The 25,740-nt window shown below is 36.8% G+C and overlaps 1 protein-coding gene across 3 annotated transcripts in view; it reads right to left on the reverse strand.

The window, feature by feature from the left end:
* The window catches only part of LOC121069469 (bifunctional heparan sulfate N-deacetylase/N-sulfotransferase 3), a 357,491-nt gene that overhangs the window by 293,407 nt on the left and 38,344 nt on the right, over positions 1-25,740 (reverse strand). Inside the window, exon 1 of one of the 3 annotated variants that reach the window (XR_005819439.1) lies at positions 14,341-15,589. The exons of 1 other annotated variant lie outside the window; for it this stretch is intronic. The gene's annotated coding sequence lies outside the window, so the exon portion shown is untranslated. Of the gene's footprint in view, positions 1-14,340; positions 15,590-25,740 lie in introns of those variants that run through there. One more of the 3 variants, XM_040555700.1, reaches the window with a different exon arrangement.

Below are 25,740 nucleotides of genomic sequence, written 5' to 3' on the forward strand. Positions count from 1 at the left end.
CTATTCTTGTAATGAACTTGCACAAATCTTTTAGATAGATCTAGATGACCGTACTTTCTAAAATGAGCGTTAGATCCCTGAGGGACTTTGATACACATCAGTTGCATCAGGATCCTGTGAAGCACTTCTGGGTTATGTAGAAGAAAAGGAAAGCGCAAAGCACCCAAAACATTGACTGCCAAAATTCCAAGATACCCGATGGGGATTTTGGCTCACTAAATACACTGACACAGTAACATTAGAAGGCCACCTTGCAGTCCCTGAAAACAATCAAAAGAAATATGATATCAAGCCTTTTATGCTGTGGAGTACAAAAAGAAATGTACAAGAAAATCTTTACACAATTTGAACTGTGATAAGCTCAGAAATACTACTCACCTTATGCCTAACAGAACTGAACAGGAAATGTTATCCCATAGATAAACGTTGAAACACATGTAACGAATCTAAAGACAATTTGGGTAAATACTGTCAAAAGATGAAATAATAAGCAGTCCAACCAGAGGAGATTTATACTAGATCCACCCTCCACCCCCCAAAAATCACTGAAATAGCATTAGAGACCAGTGAAGATTCTGGACTAAACTGTCCCATGCTTTCATTGATGATCACGGCACAACAAGCACTCTTTCATATGTGTAGCCAATACATAAATCAGTGACATCTTTCTTTTCCGTGGAATTTACCCTGTTGAAAGACAGCCAGCACAAGAAAAGAATATCTTCCATTATCAATACTGTGCCTGCCTCTGCACAATACCAAAGGGATTCAAAGGCATGGCATTTCAGACCTGTCCCCCTCTAAGGGTACAACATACCTACCTATAACCAATTAAGAACACTTGCAGTGCCAAAAGGAAATCAGGTAACATTCTTTTGTCCTGTTCCTATGATGACATAATAATATAGTTACTGATAAAGATATGGTTTCATCCATTGTGTTTTGTCCTCAACACTGCAACTGTCTTACAACTCCTTATTTTGATTTCCTAGAGACCCAGTCTGGCATATCTGGCCCAGCTTCAAAGCACAGTGCTTGTTCATTGAGAAGGGGGGAAAAAAAAAAGCCAATAACACTAGAGAGAGCTCTAAAAAATATCTGGTGCTCTAGATTAATCTTTTAACCAATATATTTTTTTTGATATAATACTGTTGTCCAAGTATGTTTCTACTCAAGAGTTCATAGTGTTAAAAGATTGAGACCCACATTGTAATTGTCCTGTACCATCAGTTTTTGTTCGTTTTCTTCTGAAATGAAAAGAGCCAAGGTTTGTCTTTTTTCCCCACTTCTCGCCACAGCTTGTATTTGCCCAGAAACATTCTAATACAAAATAACTTTTTAAAATGAGAAAAATCAAAATATCACAAACACTGAATTAAGTTTAAAAAACAAACTATTTAATCAAAGGAATCTTTTTGTATTTATGTGAATTTCTTTTGTAAACTCATAAGAAAATAAATTGTGTGAAGATTGACCATTATTAAATTTACTAGGGGATTAGAATGCTTTGAGTTGAAACAAACAAACAAAACACACACCAAAAAAAAAACAAAAACCTGCAAGAATATACATGGATTATTTATTCCAATTCAAAGTCCTGGGTAATTTAGGCATCTTCTTTCAGTAGTTCTAACCCTACACTCACATTTTGTTCATGTTTTAAGAATTTCCACTGAGTAATCAAATCAATGGAGACCCCAAAGCTAACTAAGGAGCAACCAGCCACAACACTAAAACATGTAAATCCACTCACTAAAGCACTGAGCATCTTGTCCCTTATCCCACAAAATATTGCAATATTTTGTGCTCAGCTTTGAACAGGTAAGGAATTGCATTCAATTTATCAGGAGCCTTCATTGTCCAGAGAACTGATGGCAACCCACAGAACTATAGAATTGCTAAGTCATATTTAATTGTGCTAACTATCACTTGCTCTCCATTGAGCTTTAATATCTGATCTTACCCATCAAAGTGAAACCACACATCTACTAGAGCAACTACAGCAAGTATCTTTGTTAGAACAATTTGGATTAAGATTTGTTATTTGTTCACATTTTTGATTTACTGATGAGCCTTTGTTTTCATGCTGAGCAATACAGGTACCTAGCAACACATTAGATTGTGACTCCCTTCATTAGGCACTTTATCAGTAAATCATCTGCCATTAAGAGCTAAGAGGCAGATGTTTCTTTTCTTTAAGACTGGCACGTGCTAGATGCAACATATCACCAGTGACCCGCTTCAGCCTACCAACAGCCAGGATGATGCACACAAAGGTTAGAAGACAGCTCCCTGCTGAACAGTTCTCAATTTCGTGACAGTGATTGTTGGAAAAGGCACAAAAAATTCAAAGCAGATGCAATTTATTTTTATTTTTTATTTTTTTAAAAACAACCCTACAAAGTCACACACAGAGGCAAAATTAGTCTGTAGATAGGGGTATGGGTACATGTATATGGGAGCTACTTTTGACAACGATCTAACATGTAACAGGTGCATCAGCATAAATCAAGAACTGATTTATTATGGACAACAAATGGTCCTTCCACAACAGTATCCTCAATTTATCATATTATAATTGAAGTGTGGCCTCTCCACAGCCAACCAATATGCCAAGCCAGATGGCATATACTTCTCAGAGCTCCAGATGTCAGGACTCTGCAGCTCAACCTTTGAAGCTAAAAGGATTGCACCTAACAGTATGAGAGTTAAAGAGCAAGCATGGAAGTTTTACAGCACTCAAACGCAGAAAACACAACTGAACTTCATTTTACAGTTGGCTAGACTTTACCAGGCATACAATATATACCTGTGATTTCTGGCAGTTGCTAGATTTTAAGAACTTTCTATCACTCCATTCCGTTTTTTAGCATTGGACCCATCTTAGCATAACATTCATTCAGTCTCTTTGCTCTTACACTGTTTCACATTAGCAGTAGTATCATTCTTCTTCCTCTCATTGAATGGGTGAGAGAAATACAGAGCTACAAATAAAGCTCCCAATATATAAAAACAGACAGATATGCCTAACCCCAGGTAGCATTACAATATTTTTCCCAAAGGTTTTGAATCATTGTCCATTTGTACTCTAAACTTGCAGCTCTATTTTTAGCCACTCCATCACTCCTCCACATGGGAGAAATGAGAAATGTCAAGAACCACTGAGCACAGGATTTCCACAGCTGATCAACACGTCACTACTCAAAAGAGATGTTCTTGTCATCATGGTGCACTGGAAAAACATCAATGTATTCAACAGTTTACAACCATGACTCTTTTTATGGTGTTCCACACTAGCCGTAGCTCTTAAATATCTAAGATTTGGAGGGGTTGATTTCTTCTGAGAAACTCATCAGGTAAACTACAACATTTCAAAGGAAAACTGAACCTTAATATGCTTTACACTGTTGAAGATTTGGATATCCTCACAATTTATGAAAACAAGTTAGATGATTTCGCAGAGTTAGGGTGCAAGGACACAGCCTCTGGAAGAAATACACAGATTTCATCTATTCTAGGATTTTCTACGGTATCCCAATGCCTTTCTTTCCTATCACTCTTCATTCTTTACTACCTTTATAATAAGCATACATACTTCTTATACAATTAGAAGCAAAAACATATTTCCTTCCCAGTGTTCATCTAGATATTAAGGAAGTAAGATACCAAAATACTAAAGAAAAAATAATTGTTTGAACTCCAATCACTCAAAACAGGAAGATATACAGGGTTATTTAGCACCTAATAAAGTCCCACTTACACCCAAGGGAGGGGGAAAAAAAAAAAAAAACAACAGAAAACAAATATTAAGATAATCCAGCCGAAGACGCAACAGCACGAGACATTCTACCGAAAAATTTTCTTCCCAGTCACCACTATAAATCTTTCAACACATACTTGCTGAAGAAATACTTAAAATAATCTTGAAGCATAATATTAGATACATTTGAATTCCAGCAACTTTTTAAACTTAGCTATGACAGAAAGCAGTATGACCTCTCCACTTCTATACTGTATGCAACTAAATGAGCCTACAGGTATCTCTTAACAGCTTTACAGGTTGTATTATATCTCTCACCAACGAGAAGTTCAGTATTTAACACGGAAAAAAAACTTTCAGGAGTTAAACCAACTCATTCCAGAGCAAGTGACATTTTCACATAGCGAGACCCTTGAGAGACAAGAGAAAAATCAAATTGCTAGCTGCTGAGACAATACTGCTTCACAGTCAACTTCATGCCTGGTGACTAAACAAGGCTTCCCTTATTGTATGTCACAAAACCTCCCCTAAAAAAGAAAAAGTTAAATTACTGACAAAACATCTCCAAATAACCTTTAAATCCTTCAGCACTGTAGACAGCACCCAACTGGTTTCGGATCAGGTGAAAAACAGAGCCTATGGAAGTGATACCAAGTGCAGGCTGGTCTCTGCTCCACAGATCAAGGGCAGCTGCGCAGTTCAGAAGAACATGCCTGAGGGGCTGCTGACCAACTTTTCCTCTCCTTCTAAGGGTGACAGCTGCTGAACTGGCTCTGCTCAGTGTTCTTTTCCACTACAGCAGCTCACGCAGGACCATATGCTTGGAGCTCACCTTGTGTGTACTGGTCATAAAAAATACCAGATGCTTCAAGAAGGAGGAATAATGATTTAGAGAGAACGTATTTAAATAAGGCCAGGGTTGGAGGCAGCGAGCATTAAGCAGATACCAAAATATTATTTTAGTCTCAGCTGGTGAAAGGAGGAGGTGTGATATTTAATCATGCTGCAAGGTTAGTACTATGCATAGCAGCTGGCTGATACATCCTGTAAAAGGATAGCCTGCCAGTACTTTGCTTGAAGACTCCCTTTTGCTTTAATATCAGTCACAGAAAGCAAACACAGACAAGTGTGTTCCTTTTCTCTGCTCTTCTTTGTGCACCAAAGTCAGTACTGATGTGAGGGGTTTTTATTTTTGTATTTTTTTTTTCCTTTTTGATGAGCAGCTGATAAGAATATCATTAGAAGCACCACAGCTCAGTGGAAGGAGAAGCATGATTTAGGAAAAATACATGGGGCAGTATCCTACGCAATTACTTTAGGTCACAATCCACAAGCAATGACAGATGACAGAATGCAGTAGCAGAAGAAGGATGATCAACAACTGCAAGTGAACTGGGTTAGACACTTCAGTGGCCACAGAATGCAGCAGGGATGCCACTAATTAGAGATGGAAGGAAAGGAGGCATTGCTCACTGTTTTGAAAATGTGTCAAAATATATAACATACCGCTTGGCTGTAAGATTAAAATTGGTATTTCTTCTAGCCACAGCAACAATGTACTCATTTAAGTACTGCGTTGCTTATAAAGCTTAAAACATTAGAACAAAATTTCCAGAAATAGCAGTGGTTCCATGTCCTCTTATCCTAGTAAGCAGCAAAAAGGCAGCTCTCTTGACTGACAGACTTGGTCTTTCTAACCTGCAGAAACAGTGAAAGCCCTACAATATTGATAAAAGATGTCTGTTACCAAATCAGCAACAGCTGCTAACAGCTCAAGTTCCAGAGGAATTTAGCAAAGCTCTGCTTTTATTTGATTAAAAAAAAAAAAAAAGTAGGAAGACCAGCACTGCACTTCATGCATTTTGTAGTATTTCCTTAACCTCCTTTAAACTGCTTTGTGTCTCAAGAATCTGACAAGTTGATGATGCTGTGTGTTCCCCCAACACTTACTGTTTTATGATAAAACTGAAAAGGAGAGAATTTTATATGGCTGGTTTGCATAATCTGATGATATTCAAAAGAATATTACCACAGTTCTAGCACAATGTTTAACCCGCTCTTCAGGATTCAATTTATTCTATAATAAACCTAAGTGGCATAACAAGAACCTTAATATTTTCAATCATTTGTCTTTTAAAATTTAAAAGCTGAAATTTTCAATTCAGATTATTATTAGAAACTAGTAAATTCATATAAAAACACAGATTTTAAAGTTTCCTCAAATACTACAGAAACACACCAAAATATATTAAAAAAAAAGGAAAGAAAACAGACATAACTGTTATGTCCAGACATAACTGCTGAAGCCAATATTGTTCCCTAGTGTCTGCGTGCCTCTCTCGACTATTTCCCACTTCATTGGAAAAAAAATTGCAGAAAAATAACCATTTCTACTGTGTTTCTCAGAAGATGAGAAAATAAGCTTTCTTTCACAGTATTTCAATCAACATCGGCTATTACTATCACTAGTAGAAACCTCTGAAATCACAGTAAGGACAGATTCTTCTTCAATTCTGTTACCTGTAGGTGACCTCAAGCAGTTGAGATAGTTTGTGTTTTTAGTTGCAGTTTAGTTGGTGGATTTACCCATTTCTGTTCTCAACACTGTTACCAGATTTCTGTGTCTCTTTGGTACACTGTACAAAGATGACTTAAACCAGATCCAGGTTCTGCATGACATATTAGACATCCATCTTTTTATCTTTCCGTTGTTTTATTACATGGAAAAGGCACCACAGCTTAAATGATCAGTTTACAGCTTTTATCTGGTCACTACAGATACCAACTGAGAAAAAAAAAAAAAATCATGAATCTCTAAGTTGGTCATACTGAAAAACATTGAGGAACCTGATCAGACTATTTCCAATAGAGGCCCAGAGCCCACACTGCTTACTGAAAAAATACATTCATTTTTATTAAAAGCTACTGAAAAAAAAAAAAGTATAAACAAAAAATCAGTTATTAATAATTAAATTTAATAAGCATTTCATTCTTAAAACTACCTGGAAAAAATTCAAAACAAACAAAAACACACAAGCAAAACAACGAAAACAGAAACAAAATTTTCCACTGAGCATATCATTGTAGTAAAGAACCTACTGAATTCAGGACAATCTTTAGTAATCTGCTTCACCTCAGTCAGTCAAGTGTCACGTAACTGAACTGATGCAGGTGATTGAGGACTCAGCCTTCTTTAGCACAGTGTACGAGAAAATGAAATATACCTCCACAAATTTCATATCCAGACCAACTTGCAGACTACTGATATAAACGTTAAATCAAAAAGAAACTATAAGCTTTCAAATTTATAACTACACAAAGAACGATTACTTAAGTATTAATACTTACAAATCTCCCTACTAAAGAAGACTGTAAGGATATGGTAGGATCATGAGTCTGTTGGTTATGAATCTAATTCATATAACTTTACCAAAATAAACACAACACACCTTTTAATGGTTAAACCTCCCAAAGCCAAATATCAATCAGGTCTTCAGAATTTTAGAAATCTCTAAATCACTTCAATTATTCAATTTCTTAGACAGCAATTCTTACGTTCAAGTTACTTATAAGAGAGAAGTTTTAGTAAAGGTTTTAGGGAATTTCTCTCAGAAACCTTAGTAGCTCCTATCTACCCTAAATTACCAATGACAATCTTGATCCTCTTCCTCCTTTCCTTCTCTCTCCTTCCTTCCTTGAGAGACCACAGCTTTCCAACCTGTATCTTCATGATTTAATTTTTTTTTGGCATGCTAACATTTCAATAAAAACAGGACCGTGTCTTTGCTTTCCTCACCTACAGTCAAGCAGGCTAAGATGGGCTGACAACCAACCAAAATAAACCACCAAAGGATGCATTTACAAATAGGGACTAGGCCAAGTTTTGAGAAGTCTCCCAGATTTAAGTCAGAGTCAAATTTTACATTTGCTAACAGAATGATTTCTCTCAATTCTGAGCTTCCATTAAGTGCAAGGAGAGACTGAATCCTGGTATCAATTCCATCACTTCAGCCTTCTACCATTCGTAAAAACTGGTGGTGCCACAAGGAAGAAAAGAGAACTTTGGAGCAAACATCTCTTAAAATTCAAGCACTTGCTCACAGAGTTTCTTCAACTGTAATTCCTGAAGAGTCTTGAAATCTTGTTCCATACTTTCAACCACAGAAAAATTAGATCTAAAATTTCTACATTTGCAGTAGTGGTTATACACAATCTTAACTCCATTTCCTCTGCTCCTCTTATAAGAACTGAATACTTTCCGAATCTGCAGATGTTTCTCTAAGAAGAAGCAAGAGAAAAAAGGCTGCAAAATGGCAGAATTACGCTGTAGCCATCCTGTAAAATCCTATCTAGATCCTAGCAAATAAATCCACTTAGCAAGTGCACTGACTCAATGCTAGGTAGTATGAACTAGTATTAAATTCAAATTTTGAAAAAGCCTTTCCATATTTTCATTTCATAACTGAAGTCTATTATTTAAGCTTGTGAACTGAGAATCCACAAGCCACTCCATCTTCAGATTTGGTGGTAAAAACCCTTTTCAGAATCAGCAAAATAGGCAAACCATTTAAGAATCCCCGTTTTGTGTAATAACTATATTATCCTCATCATCACTTGAGTATATGTACTAATACATGACATTTAATTTTAAAGGGAGCTATACAAAATGAGAAAATACTTGAGAGAAGAATCTGAGCAGAAAACAAACAAAAAAAGAGTTCATAAGTAATATTCAAGTTATTAAAACAAACAAGCAAGCTGGGATAAATCAAAGGTGTCATTTATCAATAAACATGTGAGAAAAATGGAAGGAAAAGCTGTAACATGACTAAGCTGCTGAGGAAGAAGAATAAAAAAGGCAGAAAGCCTCCTCAAAAAAAGCTGAGAAATGTCCCACTGAAAAAATGAAAGGATCATGAACTTTGATTGAATATCACAAAAAAAAAAATTTAAAATAACTTGCAAGCAGCATAAAAACTAAGAACAAATCTGTGGTGGGAAAACTTCCAAGGAGTCTCTGTGGAAAATAAAGGCAAGAAATGAGCATTTGGAGAAGGTAAGGCTACAATTCAAAAACCCTGTGAAATTTTACATGAGTTTACTGTGAAGGAGTATGGGGAATTTCCCACGCTGGACCTCTTCTTTAGTTGATGGGTTGGTAGACGTCCTAGAAAAAACTGACAAAATGAACAGTAACAGATCACCCAAGTACTCTCTAGGAATTTAAAACTGAAGTAATTGAGATGCTAATTGTGGAGTGTAACCTCTCACTTCAAAACCACCACAGCATTTCAGAAACAGAAGGTAGTGGACACATTTTTCAAGAAGGGCTCTACGGAAAATCTGAGAAATTACACATCAACAGCCTAATGCCCACACTGAGTATGGCACTATGCACGACAAATAATCTACTGAGGAAGAATCAACACAACTCTTATTAGGGGAATTCACCTCTTGTAGACTTTGTTCTCACAGAGTCTTTTGAAGTAGGTGAACATGTAAGACCTGCTCAGCAGGTCCCACTGATTTCCTAAAAGAAGCAGAAAATGCCTTTTCACAAAAAGGTTTTTGAAGAAACCAGGCAGCCACGTACTGGAAGAAAGGCTCCTCACACAATAAGTGATTTCCCAAAACGGAGAAAGAAGAGTAGATAGGTAGTTCCTCAAACTGGAAGGAAATAACATTTGTAGATCTGCAGGAATACTTGCTTTGTGTTCCTCAGTTCAACAAACCTCATAAGTTGTTCTGCTTGTCCTAAATCCTTTATCATTACCATAGACAAAATAGCGGAATAAAAGCAAAGTTGTAATCTGTCCCAAAATTGTTGTTTTCTACATCCTAATAAAAAATTAGGAATTTGACTAGCAGGCAACTGAAAACGAATAACCTACAGACCTTATGATGAATGCTGTATTGTTCTTTACAAGTCCATAGAAATCAAGTTTCTGAATCACGGTTTAAGATTCTTGTCATATGCATCCTTATTACAATGTTTTTACATTTAAAAACTTCCACAAAGGTTACGGCTATTCGAAGAAAGCTTCTTAGCTGAGGTTCTCCTACCTTAAGGTATCGACTTTGGCGCCCCTAAAGCTTTTTTACATTATGAGGCTTTGCAAGATTTTATTATTAACTATGTTAGAAGAATGTAGATACCCTGATTTAAAAAAAAATAATAAATCTCTCAACTATCTTATTAATGGTTTTCTTTATTCTTACCATCTAGTGATGCAATCCATAAGGCTAACGTAATTCCACATTCTTGTTTCTAAAACAGAAACTTTGATACAATCTCAATTATAAACAAAACACCTTTGATTTTGCACTTCTATGAAAGCAGGTTCAAAGTAGTTTAAAAATCTTTAGTCAGCTTGTGATCTATCTACACATACAAATCACTCACTAATTTCACAAGATTTGTTCTCAGGAAAAACACTGAACCACACTGAATTTTACTTACGGTGTTGTAGCAGTGGGGTAGTCACATACTCCAGGAATATAGCTTAGCAAATTTTTACACTGAAGCTGAAAAGGGAAGAGAGATATATAGACCAATAATACCTAATAACTACACAACATGTAGTGAGTTTACTTAATTTAAATAACACCAAAAAAAAAAATAAGGTAACAGAAAGATACACATGCAGCTAAGAGAACTAGAGTAATTGTTAGTCCTGGACAAGACACCTATTTTGCAAAAAAGCAGCTAGAAGCTACTACCTTTGTAACTGCAGAGGCGATAACACTAATTAAAAACAGCAATAAAAAAAAATCCTACATTTAGCATAGCTGTTTTTACTACCTGCCAGATGTTTAAATCTCTCATTCCAACAATACGAGTAGCTATACCATGTATAACACTATCATTTGGTTCATATTTTATATCCTATAATATAGTACTAGAAAATACCTCTGCCATTGGGTTTGGTACAGAAACACCAAATATATTTTATTTTCCCTTAAATTGGTAGTCTAAGAAATTAGCCATGATGCAACGCAGTGCTTGAATTTCTATAAAATATTATTTATAAAAGTTAAAACTCTTACAGGTTGTTATGAAGTCGTTCATTTCAACATGGATATCAACAGCAAATCTTAGGCTTCTAATTAGAAAAAAAGCATTTTCTATATACAACCTTCTGAAAAACAACAACTCAGAATGGCTATAAATGAAAGATGGTAGCCCTAATTCCATGAGAACAGACTAAAGAAAGGAAATAGACTTTCTACTTAAACCACAAATTTCATACCATGTGTTTGGTTAAATCTCTCTTGAATTTCCTTCCAGACTCTCACTTAGATACAGCTGACAATTTCTCTTACCACTTCATCTACTATCATCCTAAAATCGTATCTTCCTTCCATTACAATACATTTCCCTTGTTGCACTAAGCATGTTACTGTGCACTGAGGAATACAAAACTCTGCTGCTTATGCATTGCCCCCCAGATCGTGGGCTGAAGGACAACCCCTCAAATGTGTGACTGCTCACTAAAATCATAACAGACAGCAAGTATGCTGTCATACAGGGTAAAGGGAACGCCTTGCTTAAAAATCAAAATCATAGCGCACAACTCACCAAACTACAAATTGATAAAAAAAAGCCAACATTTCAGTCTGGGTCTAGGTAAAAGGTCTTTCCACCCTCCTACTTCCTCTATGACTGTCAATTACTTTGACAAAAATGACACAGCAGTTTTCTTAAGAAATAAAAGTGCTTTCAAATGAATACTTTTGTGACAAAATGGATTTTTAAACTGTCCTCTAAGTCATGCTGCTTGACCATTAATTACATAAATAAGGAAGAGAACATTAAAGATTTATGTTACCGATTTTAGCAAATACTAGCTTGCCAAAGGCATCAGCAATACATATATCAAGAGACCAGGCAGCAAACACAGAAATACTGCATAACGGTCATTTTCACTTTCCAGTGTGAAACCACAATTAAATTAGCACACAGAAGAGTATTAATGCAGATTTTAACCTCCAAAAACAGAAGTCTGAGCCTTGGTAATATCTATCTTTGTTTATAGAACAAGGGTTGACTTTCACAGATGAAGCATTTTTTCATCAGTATTCTGGAAGCCATATACTCAGTCTGTCACGAGGAAACAGTTTATAGAGACATTTCAATGGAACTGGAAGTCTTACTATTCAGTCTTTTTGCAATGGAATAGAAGACTCAAGTTCTGTATTTTAAGTGATTATATTCAAGAACTTAACTGAGAATGTACTATATACGCTCGTGAAGTAGTTACTCACTGTTCATGAACTATCAAACAACATTGCATAGCCCAAGCAAGTTACTTGGATTCAATGAGATCCAGCTCTGAATTCCTAGTTCACAGTAGCATTTAAATTGAGTAGGTTTCTTTTCAGCATAAATAACACTTTGAGTGCTCCTCATTATTTTAAATCCTAATTCAACCCACAGAACACAAGCTATATCCCAAACTCCAGAATATGTGATGAGGGTTTAAAATTACAGATTGTTTCAAAATACCAATTATAAGTCATGACTGCCACAGTAAATAAATAATAAATAAATAGGCATTTCTATTTCAAAAAGTCTTAAGTTTTTGCTGCTTTAGGCATCAGCAGGAGAAGAGTCAGAGTTAAAATGAACACAAAATACCTTCTAGCTGAACTTTGCTGATACCTGCAGGTCTCACAGACAACCTCTGACCCATGGCTTGCTGCAGCAGTAGCATTTAGAGTAGCACTTGGGTATGCATTACTTAAGATCAAGTCAGCAGAGGGATTTACCCTGATCTGCTTCCAATAAAGAAAACCATTTTCTTCTAAGTTGGGGAGCAAAAAAGTCAGGGTTAGTTGTTTTTTTCTCCACTGCACTGAAATAGAAGGAACCCTGAATTGTTGAAAGACTTAACTCCTCAGCACACTGTACTTTTGACTCTACCACCCTTTAAAGAAGGAGCTTAGATGCTAAAATATAAGATTGTTAGTGCACAGCAGGTGATGCCAGTGGCATGAAACAAACCCCACAATATTAAGTTTTCTTGACCAGCATTGGACCAAATTAAAAACAGAAAAACGCACAACCAAACACACAACCCACAAACGTGAAGTTTTTGGGCAGCAGAAACAAAGTTCTTTCCAACCAAATATCTGCGACTTGCAGCAGGAGTGCTGCCTGTTCCTGCTCCCTGACAATGCAATTCAGGGATTATAGAGATACATGAGTTTATGAAGTAGAGTAACAATCTACCCAGTAATCAATGAAGGATTTTTTAATCCCAACTGCAACAAGTCCATCAGTTCCCCGATTTCTATAGCACATTACTTGGTTTTCGAAAATAGTCTTCCACTGCTAAATTTCAGTGTCAGGACCGATGGCTAGCCAGGTTTGCCTGGGTTAAATATAGTTATCCTCTTAGTTTACAAACAACAACATAAGCAATCAACATAAACAATTACTTGTTTTCTTTTTTTTTTTTTTTAAACCTCATTCTATGGCACACATCAATCCCACATTTTATTTGCGTGACCAAACCACTTCCTCCCATTAGCTTAAAAATTCCTTGTGAAGTATGAAGTATAGCTCTTTTCTTTTCATAATTCTCAATGCCTGGTTCTTCAACACCCTCCCCTCCCAAAGTTACCTAGAAATTTTAGACTGATATTTATTATTTTTTTTTTTTAATTCACTTTTTCCCCCCCTCCTGTTATTTATAGGTGCAATGCTTATTCCCATAACTATTTTTACGCATGCCTGAATACTGATGAAAAACTTCATAGCATCTCTCAGTATTAAAATAAGAATCACTAAAAATAGTAGTTGACTGCACATGGTGTGCTTCATGGGTTGCCCAACAAAATGCCAGTAGCTTATACCCTGGCAAAGATTATCACACTCATGAAGAGAATATCCCATTAAAAAAATTCATGTTATTTACTTTTCTTTAAAACATGTTTCACATTTATGTTCTTCCAATATTTAGTCTGAATAAGGACAACAACACTTAACTCACAGTAAATATTTCTGCTACCCTGTAGTAAATATTTGGATCACAGTGCAGTATTCCAGTACTGCTACAGAGCAACAGTGAGGTTGGTTTGGAATTTACGTTTATTCTGTATTAAAATTAAAAGAGCAAATATGCTGCAGATAAGAACAAAAGAGTTTTTTGTTGTTGCTGTTCTTAAAGAAAGACCAGTTCCTGTCACTCTTCATTCTAAATTGAACTACTAAAGAAGCTACTCTTGTTTTATAAGCCTACAGAGAACAAGAATACACAAAAGATAATACCTGATGCTTCAAAGGAAAACTAAAACAAAACAAAAGGAATTTCAGTGACAACAAACCTGACAGGGTAAGTTTCACAAGTTTCTACAGGTAAGTATTTTTCTCATTTCCACTTTCTTTTTATAAACTGGCAACATGTCTGAACTAGTTTCCTGATTTTCTTTAAACAGCTGTAAATATTCAGAATTGTGAAAGTAACCAGACACATCAAAAAGTTGGCAGTTATTTTTGTTTTGTTTATATTTTGTTTTGATGTGAGGCAACAAACACTTTTTTGACCATGCACTTAATGTTCAGTGTTTCTCTTTACCTTCACACTCCTCCAGGCACAAGCACTCTGTAGGAAAGAGTTCAGGATCAGCCCACTCTGCAGCCAGCTCCACCAGCACCTGTCCTCCCATAGCACATGAAATGGAGAAGTAGCTCCATTTTCTCAGCAGCAAAACACGGTGTTAACAACACCAGGGCATGCTTTATAGCCTTGTTTGAGTCTTCCCCAGCAGCTGCTTCTCCCTCTGGAGTCCTCATATCGGTCATGTCTCTTGCCCCCTTTCTTGATCATCCCTCAGGAGCATTATCTGTATAAACATGCACCTGTTGTGTGCCATATCCCAACATTTTGTACTGGGTCACTTGCTTTATTCTTTCAAGGAGACAACAACCCAGAGGTACCCTGTTGCCACTCTCATCATGGTCCAGGTGTGAGGACTAACACTCCTCGTGAACATGCTGCTCTTTCCGTCAGTTCATGTCTCTTTCCAGCCAGGACCGTCTACTCCGTCCCTCTCTATAAATTTCAAGATCTTATTTTCATCATCCCCACACTGGTGTGACCACTTTACTCGTGGCTCACCGGCCTCAGCTGACTGACAGACGCCCCCCTCGCCCCGCCGACCGTTAGGCACACAGGCCGTGCCGCCAGAAAATGGCGCCGGCAGCGCCGCCCTGAGGCGAAGGCGCCCAACGGTCGAGGCCTCGCGCCGCCGCTGCCCCCTCCGCAATTAAAGTTCAGCTTTCTTCAAAGTTTCACCAAGCCCCGAGACGAGAGTTTGAGGCACAAGGTTTCTGCCACCCCAGCTCTGACAGACAAACAGTTCACTCTGGGAGGCCCAGGGCTTCTCTCCCAAATGAGTCAGCCGTGGTTCCTAACCAGAGTGGCAGATGAATCAACTTTGACATAAGCTCACCCCACTAATTGTGGAAAAAAGATGATTATGAAACAGGAGCACAGCAAAGCCACCCATACATCACGTGACCAAAACAGCAAAGCCAGAGAATCTTAAAATTAAGTGAAGCCTAAGAAGAACACTGCATTTTTTTTTTTTTTTTTAATTTCCTGAGGGCAGATCATATAATACTTAGCCGTTATTAAGAAGGCACCTTCTTGTTCATGTAGTGCACTTCACGCACCATGTTGCATCAAAAGATGTAATCAGATCATTTTTAGATGAAAACCATTTCCATCTGAATAAATGAGAACTGTGCCACTGATAATAAATGACATTCAATAAAGCTTCTATACGGTGAGGCAAAAAAAAAAATTATCATCATGGCCTGTGAAGAAAAGTGGTGATTAGGCTTTTTCCATGAAGTGAAAGTCAATCTAAAAGAAGCTAAGAAAAACGGAGACTAGGAATTAATCTAAGTGACCAAAGACTCTGATTATTTTCTTCCTCAGAAGGCTGCTGTGAAACAAAGAGGAAGCAAACAACAGGCATTTTGGGTTGTTTTTAATCAGCAATTTAGCTAGAAGGTACACTAGTAGTTTTAGAGGGAAGAAACTACTCTTCTGTGAGACAGGCCTGCGCTTGCAGCTCTTCTGGATGCAGTGGGACTTGTAACTACGGTACTAACACAGCTCTTCTCTCAGAGTACTAGATGACATCTATTGCCTTTTGAAAGCTTTGGGAAAAAAAACAAAAAAACTCAAGGCAAGTCTCCTCTGTTGCTGGAATGGCTAGACCAGCCTGGGGAGGCAGACAACATTTTGACAGTACAGTATTAATCTTAGCACTGAATGAAAAGGACAGATGTACTCACTTTTTCCTTTGAAGGGTGTGAAGTTGTATTGGGCAGTTTAAGTAAGAGAAAGACAAGTAATTTACGTTATATTCTTGATGTTTCAATAATAGACTTCACCACTCTGTAATAAAGCTTTTGAGGTTTCCCAGATGCTCTCAAATACAATCCTAGCATAAAGTGATTTTTATGCATGGTTGCAGTATTTTCTCTTTATCTGCTATATATTAAGAACAAACCAGAATGTGCTCTAACAAAGTGCTTTAACCTACTCCTTGAAGCATAGACAAAACAAAACAACACATTAATAAGCTTAAAGAGAAAAAAAAAAAGTAATGGAGAAATGCTAAAAACACATAGTTCGTTTGTGCCTGAAAGGCTGATTTTTGTGCAGGCTGAGCTACTAATTTTCCTGTAGCTATGCCACGTTCTGCTTTGACCTTTCCAGTTCAAGGGCTGCAGGGACAGTTAGTCTTGCTGAGCATACGGATAAGAGATCAAAAAAGGAAGAAAACTGGACTCTGCACTTAAGCAGATGGCCCCCTTTCCTCCTGAGCTGGGGCCTGAACCAAGGCTGCTAGCCTGCAGTTTGGGGCATGTGGGGTGGACGACTTGCCAGCTCTCAGACAGCCTGCACAAGGACAAACAGTCCCAGCCACTTGTGTCCTTGAAAACGTCCATGTTTTGTTTGTAAAGACAACAAAGAGGAAAATTGCCTCAGCTTGGGAGTCACCCAAATTGGGCAGATGGAATCATGTCACTTAGCTTACAAAGTTATTCACATTCCCACTTGGATTCTGCTTATCTTCCCTTTAACCACAGACTAAAAAGTTGTGTTCTTCAACAGATTGACCTTACAGAGTGAGACCCACTCATTTAACTTCTTGTTAAAGCTTTGTTCAACTGTTTACGGTCATAGGAAATGATATATTTTTTTTTAAGTACAAATACTGATTTCTAACCATAAATCTAGAAGTTGTATCAAAGGAATATAACAACATTTCCTTTTGATAAGAGCATATTACTCCAGGGAAATTTATCTGCAGAAGAGGTGGCACATGTAATCTATATAAATTCAATAATTTTGTATGCGATGTCCTTTTCCAAAAGCCATAGCAAAAACTGGCATCCCAAATAATTTCTAATTTGACAGCGTATTGAATGAGTTAATTCTATTAAAAACCGTGTTTGTACTCCAGGACAAAATATGAAACATGTTTCAGGTGACCGACAGGATTTCAGAAAAAGATCACAAATACAAGACAACTGAATGCAACACAGAGAGGGCAGAGGCCTGCACAGTTCACTAAGAACTGTAAGAATATTTCAGCAAAGGCACAGGAAACCCATAACACAGTGACCTGACTTTTTAGGTACAGTCACAAGGCCACTGGACATGGCTTTTTGTGCTCAAAATTTTGTGTCAGTATTTAAGCTGCAGGAATATTAGGGCACCTCAGAAAACAGAGGGACACCATATGTGTATCTTCTGATTCTGAGCCAGTTACCAGCGAGGCAAGTGAAATGGAGAAGCAGCAACAGAAGCAGCAAGAAGAAAATATTTTGAACAGTTTGGATCGATCCAGAGTCACTAGCGTCAGATCCTGCTGCGATTACTCTATCACCTGTTAAAAGGACAGATTTAAGAAACTAGAACCTAAGGCAGATTTCATCAGGAGCCTTCTGGCATGTCCTGGCAGAAGATAGCACTTGGAATTGATGTAACTCTCAGAGGAGACAGTGCTCTTAAAAAAAAAAATCTGCAACATTTTAAAGGGAAAAAATATTCAGAATAGAGCCAAGTTTTAAAATTTTCGGTGTTCATCCCTGATCAGACAGAACGAGTCTTTCATGTAAAGTGGCAGTATTTCTGCAAAGATCAGAACTAGAAGCTAGAGTGACTTCCAATGCTCTGCCAGCAAAGAACCTTTTCATTTTCTGCTTTATTGTTTGTCATTATGAAATGAGTCAAAAATGTATTTAGCATTCAATTTGAAGTTCTCCCTGGAAATAATCATAATTTATAGCACTTCTGATGGACTGATCATCAGCTAAATTATGTATTGAGTTAGATATGTCAACAAAAGTTCAACACAAAATTGCTTAGAATATAGGTTTTCCTGTATCCTATTAATTTTCACCAAATACATATAAAGCTGTACCTTTGTTATAACTTATGCTTTCATGCTTGTTATAGTAAGTTTAACTTCTTGATTAAACTTCAGATGGGTACATTGCAATTTCTCTCTCCTGGCTTTCTTTGCTTATAGATCTCAGAATCCTTGTGGAGATTAAACCTTAAAACTTAGCCACCTACAGGGATTCATTCCTATATATCTGTCTTCTGCCAGCCAACAGGTCACACTTCACACATGGCTGTGATCTCATTAAACATCTCTGAACAGTCTCACTGCATTCAGGAAAGCTCTGAAAGGATAAACATGATAGAACCCTGCTTAAAAAAAAAAAGCTTTTTTTTTCTTTTTCAGAAAGTATCTATCAATATTAACTACAAGTCACTACTCTGCATACTACAATTATTAGTTGTTACCTTAGCCTACCTCATTATATTTAATGTATTTATATAGGAGGCTTTAATCACTGAAGTTAACTATGCTTTCACCTCACAACACAACTTGCGCATCATACTTTTAAGGCAGTGTATGACTCTGCTATCCACTGTAAGTCACTGCAGAGCAGCAATAATTAAGACTAGCATTGCAACAGTTTTTGAAAACATCTATGCAGGGACTTTGCTGTGAAGAGTTAATTCTGGAAATGAGTTCTGATCCAAAAGGTGTAATGTTGTTCTATTTCAGTTACAGACTGAAGAAACTGGAAATATCCCAAACACACACACCTCAAGAGTGGAGGGGGGGTGACTTCAAACCATAGTTCCAAAATTCACGGCTCAGTACCATGTCTATCACTTAGCGTTTCACACAGCTAACAGATAATTGGCTATTATTCTTTTCTCCTCCCAGAGCAACAGGTTATATGGTAACCTCCAATTACAGGACGTTAATCAGAAGATCGTTTTAAAACTTCCTGCAGAAAGCACTCTTAGCTACCTTTTGGCCTAACAGTAAATTTATTCTGCATTTGGAGAAACTGACTGAAGCTCCAGTGCCATTTAGCATCTTATTTCACAGACAAGGTATTGTCCTAGGCAATTAAGCACCTGCAATACAGAGCCTGGTGAGAGTCACTTCATTGCCAAATGCCTCTTTCACTGAACAAACAACATAGCAAAAAATGAAAAATAGGAGTCCTTCTGCGCTCCAAAATGGTTTACAATTTTGTGTATTATTATTATTTTTTTTTGTAGCTGCTGTTCTTAATGACCTTTTCTTTCACAACTTGTTACTGCTGTGAATGAAGTATTGACAGGTGTCTCAATAAAAATGCCAGTTTTCTAGGCAGTGGTACAAATTATTTTACATTTTTATTTGCAACATAGTTGCTCTAAGTTGTATTGGAACCTTTGTAGGAGAGAGAAAATGATGTTCTCCTTGCAGAAGATAGACTCTAGAAAGAGATCAAGGATAATAGCACTAAAAATGAGAGTAGGGAGAAGGTCTAGCAGTGGTGTCATCCCTAAAATAATTTTCCATAGGTGGCATGCAATCCAGAGTAATTTTCTGGAAACTTAGTGCTAGATGATGTGTGAGCACTCACTGAAACACTAGGAAATGCCAGAGGGATTTGGTGTAGGCTGAGTGGTGCTATAGATTCGTGGTTGGGTGGTTACTGGCAACACAATCATATTGCTTCCAAAAATTCTCGACTAGGGAAACAAACGCTTCTAGACTAGTAAGGGGGATAGACAGAAGACTGAAAAAGAATTAGGGAGGCCTAACCTGAACGTCTTCTGAAAATGAGACATTCTATGGGAATATGGGTAAATATCAACCTGGTCCCCAGTTGTTCAGCGCTAGCCTGGCTGCGATGCTCAGAGATGTGTGGCTGTCCTTGATCCTAGTCCATAGATTCAAGTTTTTTCTCAGTCAGAACTCAGACACCCTTGGTTGGTAGAAGAAAGTTGTTCATTTCTTCACCTGTGTTCCTAGGATGCAATCAAGGTTCTGCTGTTTTCCTACCTGTGCTCATTTTGTCACAACAGGGATACTTGCAATTTCGTAACCAGCTGTATGCATAGTTTTCACAGGGAATTGAGGGATTCCCTATTTTTCCTCTTCACTCTTATTGCTGTATATGGAGTAGCATTGATGGAGCCTATCAATTCTAAATAGCATGATATATACACACGTTCTTTATGAACCCATGAGAATAAAATATACATTTGCCTATTTGCTTGTTAATCAAAATTTAACATTTTGGCCACTGCAGTCTTTATTTTTAATATGACCTAAGGTAAGTGTGGTTACCCATGACAACCATGCTTCAAAATTTTATTTTTCTGACCATATTTGGGAGAAACACATGAAAAAATCACATTGTTATTCATCTAGTGAAAACTCTTATAGTTAGTCCCTCACCTAGCAAAGTGCTGAATATCATTTTCATGCTCACAACCAAGTGATGTTACTACTTACTACCTTCATGAACTGTTTACCTTACTATTTTTGTCCTGGATGTAAGATACGTGATTAAAACTTTTTGTGACATGATTTTTTTGTGGCATGATTTAATGATGTCTCAGTAGAACACAGCCCTAATTTCATGTATAAGGGCCCACCCAGTTCAGCAAACAAATGAACAAACAACGTAAGCACATAAAGCTTAAATTCAGCTTCATAGTGCATGCTGAATTCTTATCGACTTTCCAGTTTCCCTCTTTCACAAGTATAAAATGTTCCTATGCAAATGAATGTTATTCTAACTAGGAATGGTGTTAAGCCATAAAGTTCATACGCAGACATTTAGTCCACATTCAGTCATTTGCTAAACTGAAGGCCATTGATTGAAGCTTACGATAAACAAAGAGAGCCAAAAGCCATAAATTTTTATGTAGACCTGAAACTTTTCCTCAAAATTCAGCACTTAGATCCGTTTTAAGAGCGTGTTCATTTCTTTAAAAAGTGACAGAGAAACCTTGTCTGCCCCAAACCAAAAGTTGAGTTACCATGACTTTTTTAAGCTTGGGATTTTAATGAGACAGCTTTAAAAAGATTATTAACATGGAGGACTACTTCTCTAATTATAATAACCTTTCCAATTCTTTCGGAATAAATTTTGTTAAACACATTTCATGCGATTTGCTTCATTATCTTTTCATTTAAATCATCTTCAATGACACACCATTTAATTAGGTTTGTTGTGCAGGTACTGATGGTTAAACTTGTGCATTCAGTACATGTACTTTCATTTGACTAATGTAATAAATCTTATTCATGCCAATGTCACCATCTATAACAAAAATTAACAAGGCATCATCCAGTTAAATTCAGTTTGCAAGATGTTGTTTATGAAGAATTTTTCTTTCACAGCATTATAGGACCATTTATTGACAAGCTTCCTGGTGTTCTATGATCCTAGTCATGAATAAAGATTTACTTGTCAGCATATGCTGTAAAATGTTACCTGTCAGGAAGTTAGCCAGTGTTCTCCTCTAGTCATAAATATGTTCCCTTTGTTGTAGTATTATTAATGTTGCATTTTTTCCCATTATGAAGTTTTATAGCCAAGAGAAGGAAGAAAATTGCCTAGTAGTTAATACAAAACATTTTACAAAAAACACCAAAAGAAATCTCACGTAATAACTTAGGAATTTATGTTGGCCTGCAGCAACAGATATATATTCACATATTGTTAAATTTGCAGATAAATATGTAATCCTATGCACAATATTTTTATTGTCAAAATATATTGTTCAATAGCTGAAAACAAATCAGCAGAATACTTCAGAAGGAATTCTGACTACAATGATTAAGGGTCCCACAAATGCCCTCTGTACTTCCATTTATTTTTGTTAAACAGCTTCTTTTTCAAATGAAATAAGATTTGCAGGGAAAAGTAATATAATTCCCTAGATCAGCTGATATAATTGGGAAAAAAAGGATAATATTTGGGGCTGCAATCCCCTCTGTAGGTCTGATTCTGATGATGCTTTCTTTTAGATATTTAGCAGCTGCAGATCAGCTGAGGTATGAATATTAACATTGGCAAGCATCAGTCATCAAAGGTCAGTGGTCAATTAAGCTAAGAGTAGACTAATCAGAGCTGAAGCAATACTTTTCTTACAAGCCACTAACTGAGTGGAGATCTTGGCTGTTACCTGAAACTGAAAATCCACAACTTGAATTTTGTCAAACAGAATATAAACAAATGTGCTAGTGAATTCTATTGATTTGTTGTGTAGCATGAAATTAATATATGGCCTGCTGATGGACCCTGTTCTAGGACTATTTGCTTAGAGATGGCACAAGTCAGGTAACACTGAAGAGCATGACACTATTTAAAAAATCCTTGGTTGACAGCCAAACTGTATCACTTGCAAACAGTGATTGTTCTATCTGGAAGTGTGCTTGCTGGATTTCCAGTGTTTCCCTGTCTGTTGAAGGAGCTCCTGGGCCTGTCTCCTAGTAGAGGTGAGGTACAGGATTTTGAGATGGCTTAGATGGTTTCTACAGTGCTGCCACTAGTCATTAGTTTAAATCATTTTGGCCTAAAATGCTTCAGAAAATGTACCGGATGGAGGAGTGCCCACTTTCTTTTGAGCACAGCTGCCAGAAGAGGATGAGGATCTCTGCACCTCTGCCTGCTTGCATCCCCTTTTCTCAACAACATGCTGATGCATAGCCCCATTACGTAGGCAGACCTGGCTCCTGTTCCCAGCTCTGCTCAAGGGTCGGGATCATAGTACCTCTTTTCCCAAAGGGTGCTTCCACCACTGTGCTACATTCCACTGTAAAATAGCTTTACTTTCAGCTTTTCTCCAATAAGTGCTCCACTTTACAATAAAAAACAAAATTGCTGATACCTCAGCAAGAAAGAATGACCCTATTCGTGGTGGCATTTATCTGCATCTCTTCTCTGAGGACTGTGCATTCAGCGACTATTTTCCGAATGAATATCAGGCAAGTGCTCTTAGGTTCAGAAATGCGTGGCTCAGATGAAAACAAAGCTAGACGTAGTAGATCTTTTGAACTCCCACAGGACATTTGAGGAAAAATAAGTAAGAGCGTCCAAGGGCTCTATTCTCTTCTGATATAATAAAGCTACTCTGTAGAATAAGTTCACTGCAATGCTATGAAAACGCTTATGGGATCAGATGTTCTACATAAAGACTACAATGAACAGACATGGCTGGTGTGCATCCACCCTTCTTGCATGAAAAACACTAATATATTTTATTCCAACTGCAAAGCATAAGGAAATTTTGAGATGTTCACCTCTTGTTCTCAGCCTTTGCATTAATAGGCATCACTACAGTGCTAGGGCATCAGAAACAAGAAGGTCCAAATAGCTGGTTTGAGGACAGGTTTTAAACAGGTCGTTGGTCATAGATGCAAACGATAAAGAGGAAGCAGCCCAAAATGAAAACAGAAACAGCCACCACTACACTAATAAAAGTAATGGGAAAATTTTCAGGAAAAAGAATTATGATGATTAGAACAGAACAAGGAGATAGATGGGCTGGGCTTTAATTCCATAAAATAGTTAAGGCTAATATTTCCAGAGTGCTCTGTTTTGTGCAGTTAACCAAATTAATCTGTGGCTGAAATATATAATACATATTTCAAATAAACAGAAAAGGTGCTTTGTACACAATCCCCCTCTGTTTTTGCTTTTTCTTTGTTTCTCTAACAATAGTTCGATCTATGAAGTTCAGCAGCAAAAATTAAGTCTTTAATTAAATAAATGTTTAAAATGCACCAGTTTTAACAAATGTTAATGTTAACAAATGTTTGAAATGTTGTATTTCATAGTTCATGACTTTTCAGCACTTAATTATGCAAATCATATAATTGTAGCATAGCTTTCTTAATGCAAAATGTCTTTCTGCTATTAAATTACTTTTCTATGTCTGCTTCTTTTACATTCTTTGTACTTCTCTCATTTCCTGTCCTCGGCATATGATATTAAAATTTAAGGTCAAAACTAGAATTCAGTGTATACATACTTAAAATAAAAAATCCTGCACTCAGAGAAAGGTGCAGTGTAAGGTTTATGTTCAATGTAATCATGCAACTATTATCTGTATCCTTATGTGAAAGTTTTCAAGGACAAAAGTGAGACTTTAACCTCTGTATTTTACTGCAAGTTGAGAAAAGATAAAAATCTGTTATGCTGTGGTAAAAACAAACATTTTGGGGTTATATTTTATAGATTGAAATAAAAAGACTAACCTTAAAGTTTCTTTTTTTTTTTTTTTTTTCCTCCTCTTTATCTAGATTTTAATCCAATGTTATTCTCCCTCGGGGTAACTGTTTTTTTCTTGGCTGATCTCTCACTCCTGTATATTTGGATGTCATGGACACCATACTCAACCCAGCTTTTTCTACGTTGCCAGCAGCAAGAGCAGAGCATCACTGTCTTGTGTTTACATTTTTAAATTGCAAATTATAATCTGTACCTATAATTGTTTATTTGCAGGAGAATCTGAGCAGTACATAGAAGGTGATAGACCTCATATGAGGTGTTTATCCTCACATTATAAGAAAAGCTCACACTTTCAATAAAGGAAATTAAACTTGTAAATGGTAGGATCAAAAGACTAAACAGACTGACTACAGTGCTTAACATCATCTTTGTTTTAAGTATGAGGAAAAAAATAGGAGACAGCAGTAGGGCAAAACAAAATTAGGTAAAATACAGAAAAATAATATCCCATATTTACTGATACAGTGAAACAGTAAATACTATCAGCATTCAAATTCACTAAATTCAGATTTAAGTTCCTCCAATATTTTCCCCCGATGTCATCTGCATGCCTTTTCTTGTATGTTTGAAAATATCTTTTTGAAAGTATTTTGATATTCTTGTTATTATTATTATTATTATTTTATTTGACCTTTTATATTTCAATTTTAAAAATGTTTTTCCTGTTCTCAGGAAGTCTTTTTCATTCACCAATTTACTTGTGTAAAAATAACGGTCATGAAAAAGAGTAACATGACAGAAACAAAATATTTAGATAACCAGTCAACATTACTGATAAAAAAGCCACAGAACCATAAAACAAACACGATTCCCCTGACTTGATATAACAAAGAACAGAGAAGAATTCAACCCTGATATTAGCTGCATTTTTTTTATTATTTTTCCTGTTATGATTATTTACTTCACAGGAAATACTTTTATACACCCTTCTACAATTCATCCTCCCTCCCTCTCTTTTATCTCATAGACAGGGTGTTCTCTGTTTCCTCACAGCTGCATCAGCCCTCATGATTGCTGCTGAGAGGTCCATCAGAGGCAATCCCCACCCTTCCCCTCCTCCATCGTCTCTCTCCTCTTCATCAACTGCTGGTCTCTTCTTTTCCCTTGCTACTGTTACTTATTTAAGTCAAACTATAATTCATTTAGCTTATTGCTTAATCAGATATTTTTGGTGAGGGCACATTGCAGGGTATCTAAGCTATCAAAGTACTGCAGGACTACACAGCAATGGAAAAGGAGGTATATATATCAATGAACAACTTGCTGTTAGGATACACATTAGGAATGGCTTTTTGTGTTACTTGTACTTGGGAGCAGAAATGGAGATAAGACTCAAAGAAAAACT

Source organism: Cygnus olor, chromosome 4 (assembly GCF_009769625.2).
Source record: "Cygnus olor isolate bCygOlo1 chromosome 4, bCygOlo1.pri.v2, whole genome shotgun sequence".
Taxonomy (NCBI): domain Eukaryota; kingdom Metazoa; phylum Chordata; class Aves; order Anseriformes; family Anatidae; genus Cygnus; species Cygnus olor.